We start from the raw sequence: 17,658 nt of genomic DNA on the forward strand, positions 1-17,658 counted from the left end.
ATTCCAGTAGTGTCCTTTTCTCTTTTGTGTGATGCTGGGAATGGAAACCAAGGGGACCTTACACATGCCCACATGCCATATCACAGAGCCCACACCTAGCCTGTCCAATGTTTTCATGGATAATCAGTCTGTGAGCAGAAAAAACAGGAGTTTCTAAATATGAGGTAAGTATTTTATATGTGAGAACTCATAAACAGAAATATGGCAAGCTCACTATGGCAAACTTGGCCAGGTAATAAAAAGCAGGAGCTGAGGTTCAAGTTTAGATCAGCTTGACTTGAGATTCATCCCCTTTCCCAGATGAAATCAAGGACTAATGGCATGAGACAGTCCAGGCCCAGGATGGCAGGCACAGCTCATATCTGGGAGGCACACAAGTCAATGACCACCCACCCTGCACCTGTTTTTTGTGGGCTTCCTTCTCTATCAGGATCTCCCTGCATAATCTTCTCCTACCCTGAGCTTCTCAGTCCTCCCTCTTGGGGTTATGACATTAAATTGTTCATGGATTTTTAATGGTAATTACATATTACAAGGTAGCTTATATTACAAAGCAAAACAATCGACAAACATGTGTCTCTCTTCTCTAGAAAAATCTGCCACATCTCAAAAACTGTCATTGCTGTAACTATAATCTGAAGACGGGGCAGTTAGGACAGTACAGTGGCACACCAAGTTTCTTTCCCACAGGAGAGAGTTGATAAACACCAACTAGACTTTTCTGTACAAAACATGGAAGGTAATGATTTCTGCCAAGTAAGGACCCCATAAGGAGACCTGAACACATATGGCTCAAAGGCAAAGTCACAATCAATAGAAAAACACTAAATTTCACTTATCTCTGTCCGTGTGGCTTCGGCAAAGGACAGGGAAAGGACTAGAGAGCTCTCGGCTCTCCACGTTTGTTAGAGTTTTTGCCTGGAGAAACAAGGTAATTCAGAGCTTAGAAGGAGCAGGCGAGGCGAGGCATTCCTGCAGAGAGAACAAAGGTCGCTAACGAGCTAATCAATACAGAAGAGGGAAGATTTGCACCACACATGCCCGCAGGTAGCTCCTCTAACAAGTTCAGAAAAACATCACATTCTTTTCTTAGATAATATCAGTATTTATCCAGGAACTTATTCAGGAATACTGCAGATGCTGGCTTTTGGTCAATTCTATATGCTAGAAATACGTCATGGAGACATGAAATAAAATACATCATCAAATCAGTTTGCAGGTCGGGGTCTGTCTCTCCATGCTGCACACACCTTGGCTAACCCAGCAGATGGGTTGATCCTGGCTTAGACTCCAGACCTAATCAATAAACAATGAAACAAGCTATCTGTTCTCATCTTCTCTTACAACATCAGAACAACTATTTTCACTGCTAGGTCAAAACAATGAGGTAATGGTTTCTGCTGATTTGGGGAATAATTATTTTAGAGCTCTTTTGTCTGGTTAGGTGGGATGAGCAGATCTGATTTTCCAAATAGCACCTGCTAGGTAGACTCATGACTTTTCTATGCCATGGGGAAAAGTCACAATTTACCATATTTTATTTGAAGTCATTTCCTGTTCTTAGATAGCAACCCATACTGCTCCTGGAAGGGTACCTAAACTGAACTCAGTGTTATCACAAGATGTGTCTGGGAGAAAGCCAGGTAAACGGTCTTCGTAAATCAGCAAAAAGACATTGTCCTATCTCAGGTAAGTCATGGTAGCTGGTAATGACATACTGTGTGGAATTCTGAATCATCCACGGCCATATCTCTGTTTCAAGCACCAAAGTGAGGAAGAGCTTACAAAGGGCAAGTCCTGCCACCCACACAAGGAGCGTCTGCTAGAAAGATGGCCTGGACTGCAGGTGGCCACGGAAGACAGACTCCTGCAGCCCTGGCATTGGAACGTGGCTGTGCTAAAAACAGGCTCCAGCTAGGCATGACCAAAGTACCTTAGCAAAACATGAAAATACTCTTACCAGGAAAAACTAATCCACTTCATCACTGGGATAAGCACTTTAGTTAATTCTTATAGCAATCTCATTTTAGAAATGAGGTACCCAAGGTGTGGAATACTTAAGAAATGATCTAGTAAGTTGCAGAACTGGATCTGAGCCCAGATCTGGGATCACGTGCCTTCCTTTCTTTGCTAACTACTCTTGATAAGAACACCTTCTAAACTGTTACTCTTATTATATAACACAGTGCTTATTTTCAAGACTAAAGGGAAAAAAGGATAATAAACTTTCATGAATAATATACAATATAAGAACAGATCCATGATTGTTATATTAAAAAAATATCATTGAATCATAGAAATTATAAACCATAAGTGATCTTGGAAGTCATATGGCACAGATGGGTTGTTTTATACAAATCCCTTAAAATAGGGTTTTGTCCTCAATATAATATTCTGGAACAAGGCATTTGGACATGAATCAAGTTGGGGTAGTGAACCAGCTTCCAGTTCCAAGGAGAACGTCCCTCTACTCCTATTTTCATGTTTTATTTTTGTCATTACCTTTTCTCGATTCTGTCAGCCCCTCATTGATAAAACATCAGCTTAAATTCTAACCCAGAGAACATTTTCGCAAGGTGGCATTATTTTGCCTGAGTGTTTCCCCTCTGCCAATGGAAAAAAACAAAACAAAACTGTGTCTGGGGAGAGCGAATCTAAATGCCATCGAACTATAGTATATGAAGATTGCAAAAATTCTGTTAAAAATGCAGAAGAAGGAAGACGAAAAGTATGATAAAGAGGAGGAAGAAGAGGAGGAAGAAAGCACGGCATAAGGACCTGAGTTCAGATCCAGATCAACAGTGTCCATATAAAAAGCCAGGTGTTGTGGCTTGTGCCTGTCACCCCAGGGCTGGAGTGGGGAGGCGGGTGTATCCCAGAAGCTGGCTGGCCAGCTAGTCTAGCTAAATCAGCAAGCTCCCGGTCCAGTGACAGATGCTCTCTCTAAAATTAAGGTAGAGAACGACTGAGGAAGACATTCCAATGTTGACATCTGGCACACACGCACACAAACACGAAAACGTATACACACGCACCAATACAAAAGAAAGAAGAATGTCAGATATCCAAATTATAATCGAAAATAAAACGAAATTATCTGATGCACTTACTGCACTGTCTGGTAGGTGACCTGCACATCAGATCATTCACCTCCTCTGGGCTTTCCATCTAGAACTATATGCTTTTCCATCACAAATAGACTTTCATCTATTGATGATGGTTTCAATATGCTTTTTAAAATGTTTTATTTATTTATTTGCATTTTATGTGTATGAGTGTATTACCTTCATAAAGGTAAGTACACCCGTGTCGTGCACTGCCCGTGGAAGTCAGAAGAGGGCATTGGATCCCCTGGAACTGGAGTTACAAGTGGTTATTAGCTGCCATGGGGGTGTTGAAAATAGAACCCAGATCCTCTGCAAGAGGAGTCAGTGCTCTTAACCACTGAGCCATCTCTCCAGCCCTGAAATGTTTTTGTAAATCCATCTTCTAGTTTCCTTTCTCAAATATATGAATATAAAAACAAGTTTTTAATTACTACTATTTAGAGCAACCTACATTTTAATTTGAAAGAGCCTGATCCACACACACACACACAGACACACACACACACACACACACATATATATATATATGTGTGTGTGTATGATCATGTGTTATATGTAAAGATATATATGACCTATGATCATTTACATATATATATATATGTCGTCTATCCGTTTATCTATCTACCTCAAGATCACTTTTTTAGGCAGGAGTAAAGCACTGCCTAGACATCAGTGGTCCTGGTAGTTTCTATCCTTTGCCATTTAAGTCAGATTAACCCTAAAGTCTTCCATATGGCAAGAAGAGATCAACTCTTCTGTGGCTCAGGGAAAGTATGTGCCTGGTGCCCAAGACAGCCCCGGTTGTCTACAGCTCTCAGCTCTCTTTCCTCCTTCAGGAGGGCTTCTAGTCCACGGCTGCCCACTTGCCCAGTCCTTAGGACTGACATTCCCCCCACACTCTTTGACTCCTTTAGCAGAGTTAATCTATCCACAGGCACACATCCGGGAAAGGCCAGATGTCTCTAGCACTGTGAGCCAAGGATTTGGAAACTGTGTGCTTGCCTTCCCTCATCCTCTCTCCTAAGACTTTGTTAGCTGAGTATTAACTGTTACTTTCTTCCATGTAAATAGAAACATGATACACACACTGTGTTTAAGCAGACTGACATGAGAGGGCCCTGGGACTGCCTCAGAATTCCTATTTGCTTCCGGAGAAGAAGCTTCTTTGAAAAGGCGAAATGCTCCCTAGTGCAGCTACGATCCTACATAGAAGAGCATCTCTTTGCTCTCTTTCAGAAAGACGGCTGTCAGATATCTCCACTGGAGCTGAAATTTCATGAAAACAGTACAACGAACACTTTGGTAGAACCGATTAGGAACCCCCGGTAGCACATGCAATCAATAATGACAAAGGTCAATTATTAATTCAGTGATCTTTGATTAAACAACTAACACATATACCCACTATACTAGAACAAAATGGGTAAGAACTATGAGAAAATGTATCAGAAAGTAGGCTTTGGAGAATAAAAGTATTACGTTGATTCTACGTTTTCTCTGTTTCTATATAAGTGTGTGTGTGTGTGTGTGTGTGTGTGTGTACCTATGCATGCATTTAATTCTTTCATTTATTCCCCAACAAATCTTGTAAAAACAAAGGTTTGTATGTACACTTGCAAGCTTCTGAGAATTTTTTCTGGATAAATGATTGTGTTATTTCAAATTACAACAGGAAATACAACGAAGTGTTTGTTGCATTTACTTCTCTGTGTGGCCCACCTTCTTCTACACTGAGTACCACTTGTGATCCTCCACTTCCTGGTGGGGAAAATGAGTGGGAGTCTGATCATGACAGCAGTGACGTTCCTCCTCTGGCCTTACTCCCCTGCACAGTGCTGACTCACTGAGCAAAATTATCCACAGACGCTTCAGGGTCAGAGGCCAACTCTGCTGCTCTATCCAAGCAGTGAGTGTGGGAGACAGGAAGCCACAGAGTCTGTGAGAGCAACGGGGAGCTGCTCAGCAACCCCAAAACTCCCCTCAATTTATCCTAGGTTAAAAAGATGGTTTTATGTCCCCTGCTACGATGCCAAGGGCAGAATGCAGGTTTGAATTACTACATGGAGCCATCGCCTCTTCAAAGATTTGGAAATCTCAACACCCCTTTTAGGTGGCAGAAAATGCACAAGTATAACATCTGGGACAAATAATGGGTTTGGACAACTCTTATGTGGACATTCCTTCCCTTAGAAACTGCTAGAAGGCAGCACCTAATTAAGAGTACTGTGATCCTTCCACAATCAGTACCTCTGGGATTTAGTTACTGCCTCGGCCTTCGTATGTCATAGACACAGAAAGTGTTAAGCTGCTTGTCAATTTTAAGCATCAGGATTGGAACTGACAGTTGGGCATGGTGGTTCACTATTGCAATCCTGGCACCAGGGAGACTGAGCCAAGGAGGATCAATAATTCCCCATAGCTTATGCTATATAGCAAGACCCTGTCTCAAAAAGTAAAGTGTAACTGCATTTATATTGCCTTTAGATGGACTGGTGCTGTACCCTAAATTATTTTTAAAAAGATTCTTTCCTTAAAGAGACTTGCATCTTGTTTTTCTAATAAAAGTAAATTTCAATTTAAAGTTTTTCTGTGAAAGGATGAAGATTTCTTTTTAGTAAATATTGCTTACATGTCAGGGACTTTGATCACACAAGGCAAGTCTCATTCAACTTGTGAGAAAACTGGAGGAGCAAGTCGTTAACTAAGTTGCTAGTTGCTAGTTGTTAAGATTAGAGGCTGACTAGTGTTACTGCGAAAGCAGGAGAACTTGAGTCTTGGCCACAGTGCACTGTCACTTAAGCAGACCCAGAGGGCAGACACCTGGAATAAACATCAACGCAGGCAGTCAACTTCATATTTCTGAAAGTGAGACTTGGAAAAGTGAAATCTGAATATGAAGAAGGCAGGTCTTACAACACTGAACCTGCCATTGTAATGCAAACTCTGTGTATCTCTCTAACCTGCAGAATCTGACTAAGGCCACGGGCACCTTCGTAAGACCTTATTTCACCCTGTACAGGGTCACCTGCTCCTTCTCAGATGAGCTCCTAGCCTACCTTTGCTATACAACTTCTCTTTTAGTTTTAACCTGAATCTTAATCTGAAACATTACTAAAGTCAAAATATTTTTGTCTCCAATTTCCTATACCACATCTGACAACACAGTCCATTGGTAGACTTGAATGTTTCCTCTTGGAAGGATGTTTATATCAGCATCCTAGAAGGTGTATAATTTTTAAAACTTTTAACTACATTTTAATTAATTAATTAATTTCATATGCGTGTGTTCTCATGCTATGGTTTGTGAATGGTGGTCAGAAGACACCTTGCAAGAGTCAGTTCTTTCTTTCCACAATGTAGATTCTGGGGTTCGAACTCAAGATGTCAGGCTTGTCCTCGGGTGTATATTCTGCTGAGTCATCTCTTGACGGCCCTAAAATTTCTGTGACATATAAACTGACATATTAGCTATATGTGTTGCTCATGCCCCTAGAATGCAATTCATCTATAGTTTCAGGAGAAAGCAATAATTAAGAGAATAAGGCATGCTAGCGATACATGTGACAGTTTGGGGGACAGGAGATTTCTGTTACATGTTCCCCCATTCTGATCCATGCCGCATTACTGTATCTTTCCAGAATCCTCCTAATGAACATGTGAAATCTTCAGGACTGAAGAAGGATTTCAATTTTCACAGAGAAAATATGTCATCACCAAAATTAAAAAGATTCTGCAATGAATAAAACCAAGAACCATTAAGATCAGCTCTTTGCTGTGGTTTTGGAATTTATGGTTTGATGAATTCCAATATTGAATTAAATTTGCACAATAAGTAAAAGATTAAAGCATAAAGCTACATATTGTAAGTATGTTAACTCAGCCACTCCCCTGCAGAATTCTCTCAATTCATTTGGCAGAATTCAATACTAATTTTAACACTACCTCATGTTATACTGACTTAAGGAGTCATGATTTGATGATAAGCTTTAAGAAATTGTTCTCTTTAAAAAAGCCTGTAAAGTGCACCATTTCCAACTCTAAAGTTGCTTAACATTCACTTAAACGACTGTTTGAGAGAAACAGGGAATGGCTAAAGCAGGGGCTGTAGAAATCTTGGTTAGCCGTGATGATGGCATTAAGTCAGTGAGGCGGCACTGGGATCCCACCGAAGTTACAAACAAGATGGTAAGCAGGCACAACACCATGGCACATTCTCCTACCAAGAAAAGCTCCAACTCCATGTGAGGCATTTAGCTGGTGGTTTTAGAAATATATGAAAATCTAGAAAACTGATTTAACAGCTTCTTATTTTCCCTTTGGGCTTACAGGCAAGCAGAATTTTAAAAATTATGCATAATCTCTGAATGTCAAAGGGTTAACCCACCCCTCATTAAGTTCTGTTGTCTGGTGTCCTGATTTTTTTCTGGATTCTTCTAGATTGGTGTAACACTGGGGAAGGTACTTGGAAACACTGAACAAGTGGGTGGTCCCTGGGACCCTCTATTTACATAGTAACTGATAACATTTAAATTAGGAGAAACAAAAACTTTCAGAAATTGAGTTCATTTTTTTAAATACTGAAATATTTTAGCTCATATTAATCCTTAATGTCATTTAGAACAAAATGTCAAGATGAATTACTTTTTCCTCCTATCACACAGGACTCTAAGGACTGGAATGTTCTGAAGAGAGGGTTGTTATCTAGACAACAAGAAGGGAATCCCCTGAGTATCTGAAACTCACTCACCTGGTTTGTTCTTAGGAGATGATTTCTGCTTTGATCTCACTATTTAATGTCTAATAAACAGCCAACCAGTGATGTGAAAATCAAAGAATGCTGATCCATTATTAAGAACTCCAGTGCTAAATTTGGCAATAGAGGCTAAAGAGTTCTTTTTGCTCTCTCTTCTCTGTCTCTGTCTGTCTCTGATCTGTCTCTCTGTCTCTCTGTCTCTCTGTCTGTCTCTCTCTCTCTCCCCCCCATCCCCCGCCCCGTTTATATGGAGGTGCTCTCTCTCTCTCTCTCTCTCTCACACACACACACACACACACACACACTTATGTAGGGAGAGAAGACCAGGATCACTAAGGTAGGTAAGCTTTGTGAGTTGATCTCAAGGAAACAGCTAGACTAATGATTCTACATTACACTATGACTGTGCTATTCAGAATCAAAACACAGCCCATAATATGCCAAGTAAACCTCTACAAAATTTGAGGAAATATTTGAAAATTAAAATGATGTAACTGTTTTCCTATTAAAAACCCCGACTCCTCTCTTTTCACTAAGGTAGGTAAGCTTTGTGAGTTGATCTCAAGGAAACAGCTAGACTAATGATTCTACATTACACTATGACTGTGCTATTCAGAATCAAAACACAGCCCATAATATGCCAAGTAAACCTCTACAAAATTTGAGGAAATATTTGAAAATTAAAATGATGTAACTGTTTTCCTATTAAAAACCCCGACTCCTCTCTTTAAACTAGAACTAAATTTTATAAGTAGTCATCTTTAAACCAATGTTATATACAGAAGTACTTGATTTTAGCATTAGCACAATGGCAATAATTTGTATATTGCCCCCAACCCTTTGTAATTTAAGAACTGTATATGTCATCTTGAATTAGTATTAAAATTGAGAAGGTGATAGAATGCCTGTTTATAAAAGAAAACTTAGTGAATCTTCCCTCACCTTACCTGGGGAACAAAGGAAGTGATTTTCTGTTGTTAAATAAGAATAGTTAGAATATTTTTAAATGTGATATGTATTTGTGACTGGGGAGCAATTATGAATGTGCATCTTCAATGAGACACTCCTAGATTAATTCTCCTGCCTTTTAGTAAGTCACAAAGGCCAGTTTTTCTTCATTTTGATTATACAACATTAACATCTTATAAACCTGTCGCCCAGTCATATACATCAAGTTGGAGGTTGTAAAAACTGCAGAAGAGAACTTCTTATAAAAAAAGCACATAGCAGAATTTAGCATATCAGTCTATTGTGGGCACAGACAGTGGCTGATATCTCTCCACCTGGCGGAGCTGGGCTCCTCGCTGGCAACTGGAAAAAGGGGGCCTAGCACGGAGGCTGAGGATCCAATCTGAACGCAGAAAGCTAATTTGGTGTATTCAAGCCAACACCTTTTTTTTTTTTCTTAGCAATTTGGTATATTCAAACCAACACCTTGTTTGTTCCTTACCCCTTCAATTATTCCCTGTAATTATTTCGATTCGCTTTTGGGGTTGCCTCTGTAGCTTTTCCCAAGACATAAATATGTCCCAGGAAGGACACATTAAAATGAGATGTTGGGTTATATGTGCTGAGAAAGGATCTGCAGGATTTTCATACCACCACATAAGGATCTTGCTAACATGAAAAACAGCTGCATGAGCTCGGTATTCAAGTGCCTTATTCTTATCATCTTGGTAAGTGATGGCATAGTTCATGTCTATTTGATACAGGATCCTCCTAGAAATGAAATGTCTGTGATGTAAATTCATACGATCGATACTTCACTATCTACTGCCAACAAAAATCCAACATGAGCTAAATTAATCTAATTATAAGACTGGGGCAGGCACTGAAAAAAAAATGAACTTTTATTAGAACCTGATATACAAAACACGTTAAAAGAAACAGAATTTAGAAGCAAAGAGAAACATAAGTCTTGCTACACAAGCATCTTGCTCATGTTCTTTTCTTTTGTTCTTTCTTTTGCCTTCAACAGTCCTTTAACATGTGTTTATAACACAGCACAAAGTACAGTTCTCATATTTACTGTGACATGCAGGAGTGAGCAATATAAGAAAGCAAATCCCATGAAAACACAGCCCATTTGGAGTCATACATTTCCTAAAATGTAAAGATTCTTTGTCTTAGGGAAGGGGTGGATGTCTTAAAAATGCATGATCACGAACTTAAAATATGTTCAAAACTTCGTAGGCCATATGATGCATTTATATGGAAGCCAGTTCCTTCTGTGATTAAGAGATTCACAGATTTCTCAAGTCACAACCACCATGTGGAACCAGTTAGAATGATGCCAGTACTTACCCTGAAGAAGTAGCTTTCTGTATGGATGGCACTTTTACACTGCTCTCCCCATCTCATTCTTGCCTAACCTTGTCACCGACCAGATTTAAATTAAATTGACTGATACACAAAGAGTTAATTTGCAGTTCCCAGCCCTGTGGACTCCAAACTGTGTCCTCATCCTCAAGACCTTGCCATCATATCCACGTCTGGCTATGCTGAATATTGCGCCTTCTGTAGCTGACTCATTCTATGCCCTGTTCATGTAGCTTATCATTATCTCGTCTAAAGACAAGATGCACATTGAATTCAGATGAGACTGCCCTCAACTTGAGAAGCGGAGAAGGGCACCGGTACTGCTGCGCAAATGGCAAAAGCATCAGGGAAATATTACAGCTAATGTGGGTGCTCCCCCAGAAAAATACCACATTGGAAAGCCAAATGAGCAAAACCAAAAATTGCAGTGTCTTCTTGCAAAGTATCATTGTCCTTAGTCATTTTTTGCTTTCTATTTGCAAAATCCAGGTTGATTTTCTGAAGTTCTAAGAGCTCCATTAATAAATAATTATAGGACTTAGTTCCCCATTTCATGCAAACTGTTCACATTCTCTTTTGCTTATTAATTTTGAAACTATTTAAGTGTTTTGCCTAATGAGCTTCACTCTGAAAAAAAAAAAAAGCAACCTGATTAGAACATGCGGTTAATGGGAAAACAAGCAATAGACCTTTCTGATTGAACAGTCCCACCTCCTATCTCAAGACAGGAGTTCTGTTCAGATGACAGCACTGCGGTCAGATGGCTTCCTGTCACTTACATGCTGTAATGTGAGGATCTTTTACCCGAAATGATAACATTCCAAAGCTTATCAGTACTGCCTCTGAGGATCGCATTTTTAAATATGTAGTCGTTAGAAAGCTAATCGGTGGTGTTCACATCAAAGCTCAAGAGAGAGAAAACAACCCAAATACTCTATCAAGTTCACTCAAAACTTCTTGCTACACTTAGCTGTCAAAAATCCCAGAGCAAGATTCCAAGTTCATAACAGAAAATTAAACAATTCCCAAAGTAAAACTTGAGGCGGGTTAAAATTGTGTCTGAAAACCATGATAGCTATTTCTATCCCAGAATGTCTTATTAGCTCCAATCCATCTGCTAGAGCAGAACAATGATTCAGGAATTTGAAATTCTTTCTGCACGCATTACCCAAGATTCTCACAGTCTGCATTAAAAATAGTAGACATTCAGGAAACTCCCTGGTTAGCAACTCCTTCAAGTTTTAAGGAACTCGAATTATTGAGTCTTCTTTCTAAGAACTAGTGAAAAGGTTAAAGAAACACCCATCCAACTATTCACAGAAAATACTCTCATCAAAATCAATTGATTCCCATTCATAAAATATAAGAGCCTGACTCAAATGACCACCCCAGCAGTCTATCTGTCTTTACCTTTCCAAATACCCTCTGCAGTTTCCATAACCGCGCAGGGCTCTGTCTTTCCTTATGCTTCCTTCGCTGTGGACTGAGGTGCTAGCTCCTTCATTAAATAGCATTAAAAATAGACTGTAAAAAACTCCCCAGTGGAGCATGCTCTAACAGGGCGACTGCTACAGTTCTCAGCTGGGATCTGAGGGAGAGTCACTGGGCGATTAGCAATTTGCAAATCACACACACACACACACACACACACACACACACACACACACACATGCCTGCGTGCACACCACAAATCTGTCTGGGCCTAAACTGAATATCATAAAAAAAAAAAAAAAAAGAAATTACCATGTAGTAAAAATTAAGTCACTGAGAAGATGAAAGTCATTTTCTGGAGCTGTGCAACTTACTCGTATACATCTCACCCAAACAAAATACATTGTTAAACATTTGTAAGCATAATAGTTACTATATCATTCAAATGGCATAAATCATATCCAGACAGGATCAATTAAGACATGTACTCACAGTAGCCCCAATCAGTGTCTTTAAAATTACATTGAAACTAAATTATAATAGTACTGATAAGCTAAGGTAGTGAGATATAATCTTTGCCAGTCTCTTGCGATGAACAATCTGCATCACCCCCCCCCTTAAAAAATATATAAAAATAAACACCTAAACTCATTAACCAGAAATCTTAAAAATATTCTGGTAGTCGAAATGATTAAAAAGTAAAAGAAGATTACTGCGAAGGCTATTCAGAACCAAACATAAACAATTACATACCTTGAAGAGCTACACAAACAGGAAAAAGAGCGCTTAGGGTCTCTCACAGGCAGCCCCTCAGTAAGCATGCAGCAGAAGCAAGCGCTGCTGAAGACAGCAGATCACTCTGCAACTGAACAGAACACAGCCAGAGCTCTAGGCTTCCAAGAGACTGTTTTTTCATGAAAATGACATTAGCTAAAATCTCCTTAAAACATCCAAGTCCTGTGGTAACACAAATACTGGGAAGAAAGAAGGTGTATTTATGTTCAAGTGTATATCAAAGGCTTTCTGACTTTTGCCAAATATATAAATAAAAAAAAAAGAATTCCTGTCATGTCTACTTCTCTGCTTCCTTAAAGCAGTAACAGCAGCTTTGATCTCCAAAGCAGATGAGGAAGGGGTGCCAACCATTTATTCTGCATCAGAGGAAAAAAAAAAATAGGACAGATTCATTTCAGTTTTGGAGACTGTGATTCTTGTCTGGAAAAGCTGAACTGTCATACAAAAAAAATACCTTGAAAATTAGACAGAAAAATGACTGTCTACACCCTATAAACACACTGGGGAAAGTCATCTCTAGCAGCTTCTCCTCACACATCCCATCTTCCCATTCCTGTAACTTTCAATTTCCTCTTTGTTTTCCCCTTTAAACTTATACACGGATCTGGCTCTGTATCTTCAGAAAGGTGAACAAGCTTTGAACTTAGCACAGGTAATGCATAAACACTAAGTAAGACTATTTCTCTTCCCAAGAAACTTTTTAAACACCTGCCTGGATCAAACCCAACCCTACTACCAAATCCACCACCTGAGACATACAACCTTAAGCTGAAGGTGGCTGTGAACTTAATTACAGTTTAAAAAAAAAAAAAAAAAAAAAAAAAACCAGAAATCTTTTTATTGCGCCCCCCCCCCAACTCTTGGGACCCAAGACCTCTGTGCAGACCAGAAGTCAAAGTGGCAACTTCTGACTTTTCTATGTCTCTCCTTCAAATGAACTAGGAGCATTTCCAAGCAGGAAAAAAAACACAAATATAAGGCAGAAAGAAAGAAGGGGCAAAGACAGAAAGACGCCACCACCACCCCACACATGCTAAAACACAAAGGGCGTGCAACGTTCACGTCCGACGATTTGGCTCTTTACCTTAAGGGAACAGTCAGTGGTGATGCCCCCAGCGTCCTGGTGCCTTGACTGATTTGATTTCGTTTGGGATTTTGTTAATAACTACTGCTTCTCAACGAATGCTTTTGTTGGGTTAGTTTGGCTTGTGGCTTGCCTTTGTTGTTGTTTGGTTTATTTGCTAGCCACTGGAGCGTTCTGCGTAGAGGCTGGAGTCCGCGCGCAGCCCGGGCACAGCGTGGTGGGGACGTTGTGGCTGCAGCGGCGGATTGTCGCGGCTCCGGACGCACTGAGGCGGCTGCAGCTGGAGAGCCCGCGCGCCCCCCTCCCCGCTGCCGCACTAGTGTCTGTGTGCCTGTCTGTCCGCGCCCAGCTTGGGGTCCCGGCTTTGCTGCGCTCTTCTGCCAGAGGCTGCCACTGTCTTTGCCTCAGTCCTTGCGCTGATCTGTCCACCCCTCCGCGCCTCGCCGTCCCAGGAGCAAAGCTAGGACCCAGATCTCGTCGTCGGAGCCCGCAATGTCTCCACTACTCTGTGCTCCGACCACTTTTCCCGGGTCGGGTCAGAGGAAGGCAACCGCAGGGAGGAGTAGCGGGAATCTGGCTGTCCCCATCCCTCCTACCGCACTCCCCTCTGCCCACCAAGTGCTCCCTTTGCCTCTTTTTACTCTCTCTCTCTCTCTCTCTCTCTCTCTCTCTCTCTCTCTCTCTCTGTCTCTCTCGCTCGCTCGCTCGCTCCCTCGCTCGCTGGTTATGTGACTGCGTCCACCTGCGGGTGGCTCTTGCAGTCCCGCCGGAGTCAGCAGTCTCGATGGGTCCCCCTGACCGCCCCTCCCGGCCGTGCCTTCCCACGCGGCTGGCGCGGCTCCCGGGCGGCGCCCAGCTCCTCCCCTCCTGCCTTGGACGAGTCGGGTCCCCGCCCGTCCCCCTGCACCGCTAGCGCTGCACGTGGCCGCGCTATGGCAGGTGCCCCGGGCCCGGTTCCCGACCCCCGGCTCCTGGAGTTGGTCCTGCAGGGAAGCCGAGCGATGCCCAGCCACCTTGCCGCTGGGCGAGGCCAAGGCTGAGCACAGCCCGCACCTGTTTTGGTGCGCCAGGCGCTCCCATCCCGGTCGCACTCCGCCACCCCAAGGCTGGAGACAAAGCGCATGAACCACGCGCAGCAGCGCGAGCATCATTAATCAGAGGAAACTGGCGCGCTGCCCCGGCCCCGCCACCCCGCCTCTCCTTCCCAGCCAGCGGGCGCGCCCCAGAGCCCAGTCTTCGCCTACCTCTTCCCGGGTACCACCTCCAGTCCTGGGGATGCTTGGCAGTCTCTGTTGCGCCGAGTCCCCCGCGCTCACTCTCAGAGCCAAGTGCAAAGACAAGCTTTGGGCAGCCACACTTCACCCCACCCCTCGCGAATCCCAGCCTCAAGCTCTGCGATGCGCAGGCTTTGGAGCAGAGGGAGACCAGAAGTCCAGCCGCATAGTGGACTTATGCTTCCTATCTCAAGACAGTCCTCCTGGCGCAACTGCCCAAATCGCGGCTGGGGTGCTGATGGGCTGATACGCTGAGAAACAGCCAGTACTGCAGCACCATAGGGGTAGGGCTGGGGCAGGGAGCAGAGTTGACACCTGAAGAAATAAAAATAAATGTCTCCATTTGTTTTGGAGACATGTGCTGTTTTTATTATCAGTAATTCATTTTTTTCCATTGTGGGTGGGCATACTACCAAAAGGAGAATACACACACACACACACACACACACACACACACACACACACACGTGTGAGGAGAGTGAATGCATTTCCGGAATACCGCCCACTCCCTTCTGAGAGACCATAGCTCCTACTTTTCAGACACTATAGGTCACAGCCAAGACAGGCCATTCCAGGTTTCTGTCCCCCACGGAAAGCAAGGCATTTGCTTCTGGGCTTCTCTGCTAGGTGGCTATTAATGGGTAGCAAAATTATAGTTGTGCATTCTGGGTGGATTTGCCAGGCTCGTTTTGACCATATCTAGCAACTGAGATTTTCAGAGGCAGACACTGAGTTAACTATGGATCTGGTGAGACTTAGCTCCATCCCACAAAACAGTAAAGAGAAGAAAAAGAAATCAACTCTCCCCAGCAGCAATTAGTAACCCCACGAACAGACAACAAATAATTAACTAGCATAAAGCATGCCCTGAAAATTTCTACATCTTTTGAGTTTCATTTAGTGATACCCACTCCTAATGGCAGGCTTTTAAAAACAGGCTTAAAAAGACTTCTGACTTACACTGTGTTCTGGAAATGTGATTTGCACAGATAGACGTATGACCATGTTCTTAGGTACTAAGATATTGATTATAAATCATCAGTTATAAGTGTCTTTCTAGAATGTGCTGTGTAACAGGAGGAGGTTGGCCTGCCCCTTGATGAACAGAGAATTATTCTGCACCTTTTAGAAATCTCCTTTGGGTTTGGCTTCTGTTGGTAGGGGGGATCCACTATGCAAAGTTTCAATGGAACCAAGTCTAAAGCATTCGGGACTATCACTTCCGTCTGTAGCTCAGTCAGCACTGCTCACTCCTCTCCAAAAGCCCTTTGGTGAGTATTTTCCAGTCATTTGGATTTTAACAGAATAAAATTAAATAAAATGTTTCTAATCACGTCCCTTCTCTTCATCTTCAGTCTTGTTCGAGAAACAAAATGTTAGATTTCTTCTTGGGAAATTGTGTCAAATTGTGCTGTGTCATAAATTCAACACAGGTAAAAATCACAAGGAAAGAAGGATGGTCAGTGTGAGCCTCTCTTCTAAATAGGATCGTACCTTAACATTTTCTGAATAGGAAATGCTTCCTTCAAGCATAAAGCTTTTCCATAACAAATTAGGTTTCACTCTGGGAAACACAACACACACACACACACACACACACACACACACACACACACACACCCCTCAATTTTGTAAACCAGAGTGAAAATTACAGTCATTGAAATGGGGAGGGCAACTCATTGAAAATTCCTAGGATAAACTCCAATGAATGGCTAGAAGAAAAACAGTTTCCATATCTTAACAACACATGGACAAATTGGATGATGGGAGGTATTGCAGTGTCTCATGGCCTTTAAAGCTTTATTTGAACATAAGTATCACACAGAAATATAAAAACCAGAGTGAAAATTACAGTCATTGAAATGGGGAGGGCAACTCATTGAAAATTCCTAGGATAAACTCCAATGAATGGCTAGAAGAAAAACAGTTTCCATATCTTAACAACACATGGACAAATTGGATGATGGGAGGTATTGCAGTGTCTCATGGCCTTTAAAGCTTTATTTGAACATAAGTATCACACAGAAATATAACATTGCATTTCAACTATGTTTTCTATTCTTTTTGGTAATACTCTTGCCAACAAACCAATGACTGGAGAAGACTCTAGTTTATATGAGGCCATGTAGCTAATTGGTATTCAGCTATCCAATTTCAAAATTTTGTGTCCCAGTGTGGGACTGAAACACACTCTTGGGAATATTAGGCAGGTAGTGAGCAATGCTATTATTCTAGGCATTTAGAAAGTATGTACATTTCTTTAAATGATTTGGAACGGTGACTGTTATTTAAGACCCTGGGTCAAATATAGTGACTGCCATTGAACTTACTAAAATGATTATCTTCTGTATTGAACCTGTGGGTGACAAAATCACAATGGCTGTGTCAAATGACACTTCAAAGCATCATGAGTTTAAAGATGGGATGTGGCTGTGGGGGAAGCAGGAGTTGCTGTTACTCTTGGTCTCAGGGCCTTTGAGCTTATTTGGCACTGTGTTTGAAATGAGGAAGCATGCCTGTAACCAGGTAACCCCAGCTTGGGGAGTTGAGCTCACCTACACACTGGCAAACATCTAAGACTGTTGACAAGCTCCTTTAAACACATATTCCCTAAAGACATTAAATTAGTGCCCTTTAATGAAGCTCTCAAATTGGATTTTCAAAATAAGGCAAATTGCTAGAATAACCCAGCTACCTTTATAAGCACCTTTTCAATTGAAGCGAGAAGTAGAATTTCCGTGCGGTTGAACTTCCATCATTCCTCAACAATTAGGCTGCGAGGAACTCCACTTTAGGGCATACCCCCACCCATAAATGCCCACATGTTCCCTAGAGAGATTTCTCATTTGCCCTGTTCCAAACAAAATTGGCTAGGGTCTATTAAATATCAGTCTT

General features: G+C 41.8%; 1 protein-coding gene across 6 annotated transcripts in view; it reads right to left on the reverse strand.

Moving 5' to 3' along the window:
* Arpp21 (cAMP regulated phosphoprotein 21) overlaps positions 1 to 14,886 on the reverse strand; it is a 186,376-nt gene extending 171,490 nt beyond the window's left edge. Inside the window, exons 1-2 of one of the 6 annotated variants that reach the window (XM_008848201.3) lie at positions 13,490 to 14,402; positions 12,364 to 12,475 (exon numbers count right to left, since the gene is read on the reverse strand). The gene's annotated coding sequence lies outside the window, so the exon portion shown is untranslated. Of the gene's footprint in view, positions 1 to 10,164; positions 10,189 to 11,589; positions 11,737 to 12,363; positions 12,476 to 13,489; positions 14,403 to 14,542; positions 14,567 to 14,733 lie in introns of those variants that run through there. The other 5 variants (XM_008848203.3, XM_017801971.2, XM_008848197.3 and 2 more) reach the window with 5 other exon arrangements.
* Positions 14,887 to 17,658: the final 2,772 nt, after the last annotated feature.

This window comes from Nannospalax galili, unplaced genomic scaffold, assembly GCF_000622305.1.
Source record: "Nannospalax galili isolate Female #2095 unplaced genomic scaffold, S.galili_v1.0 scaffold603, whole genome shotgun sequence".
NCBI classification, from domain to species: Eukaryota; Metazoa; Chordata; class Mammalia; order Rodentia; family Spalacidae; genus Nannospalax; species Nannospalax galili.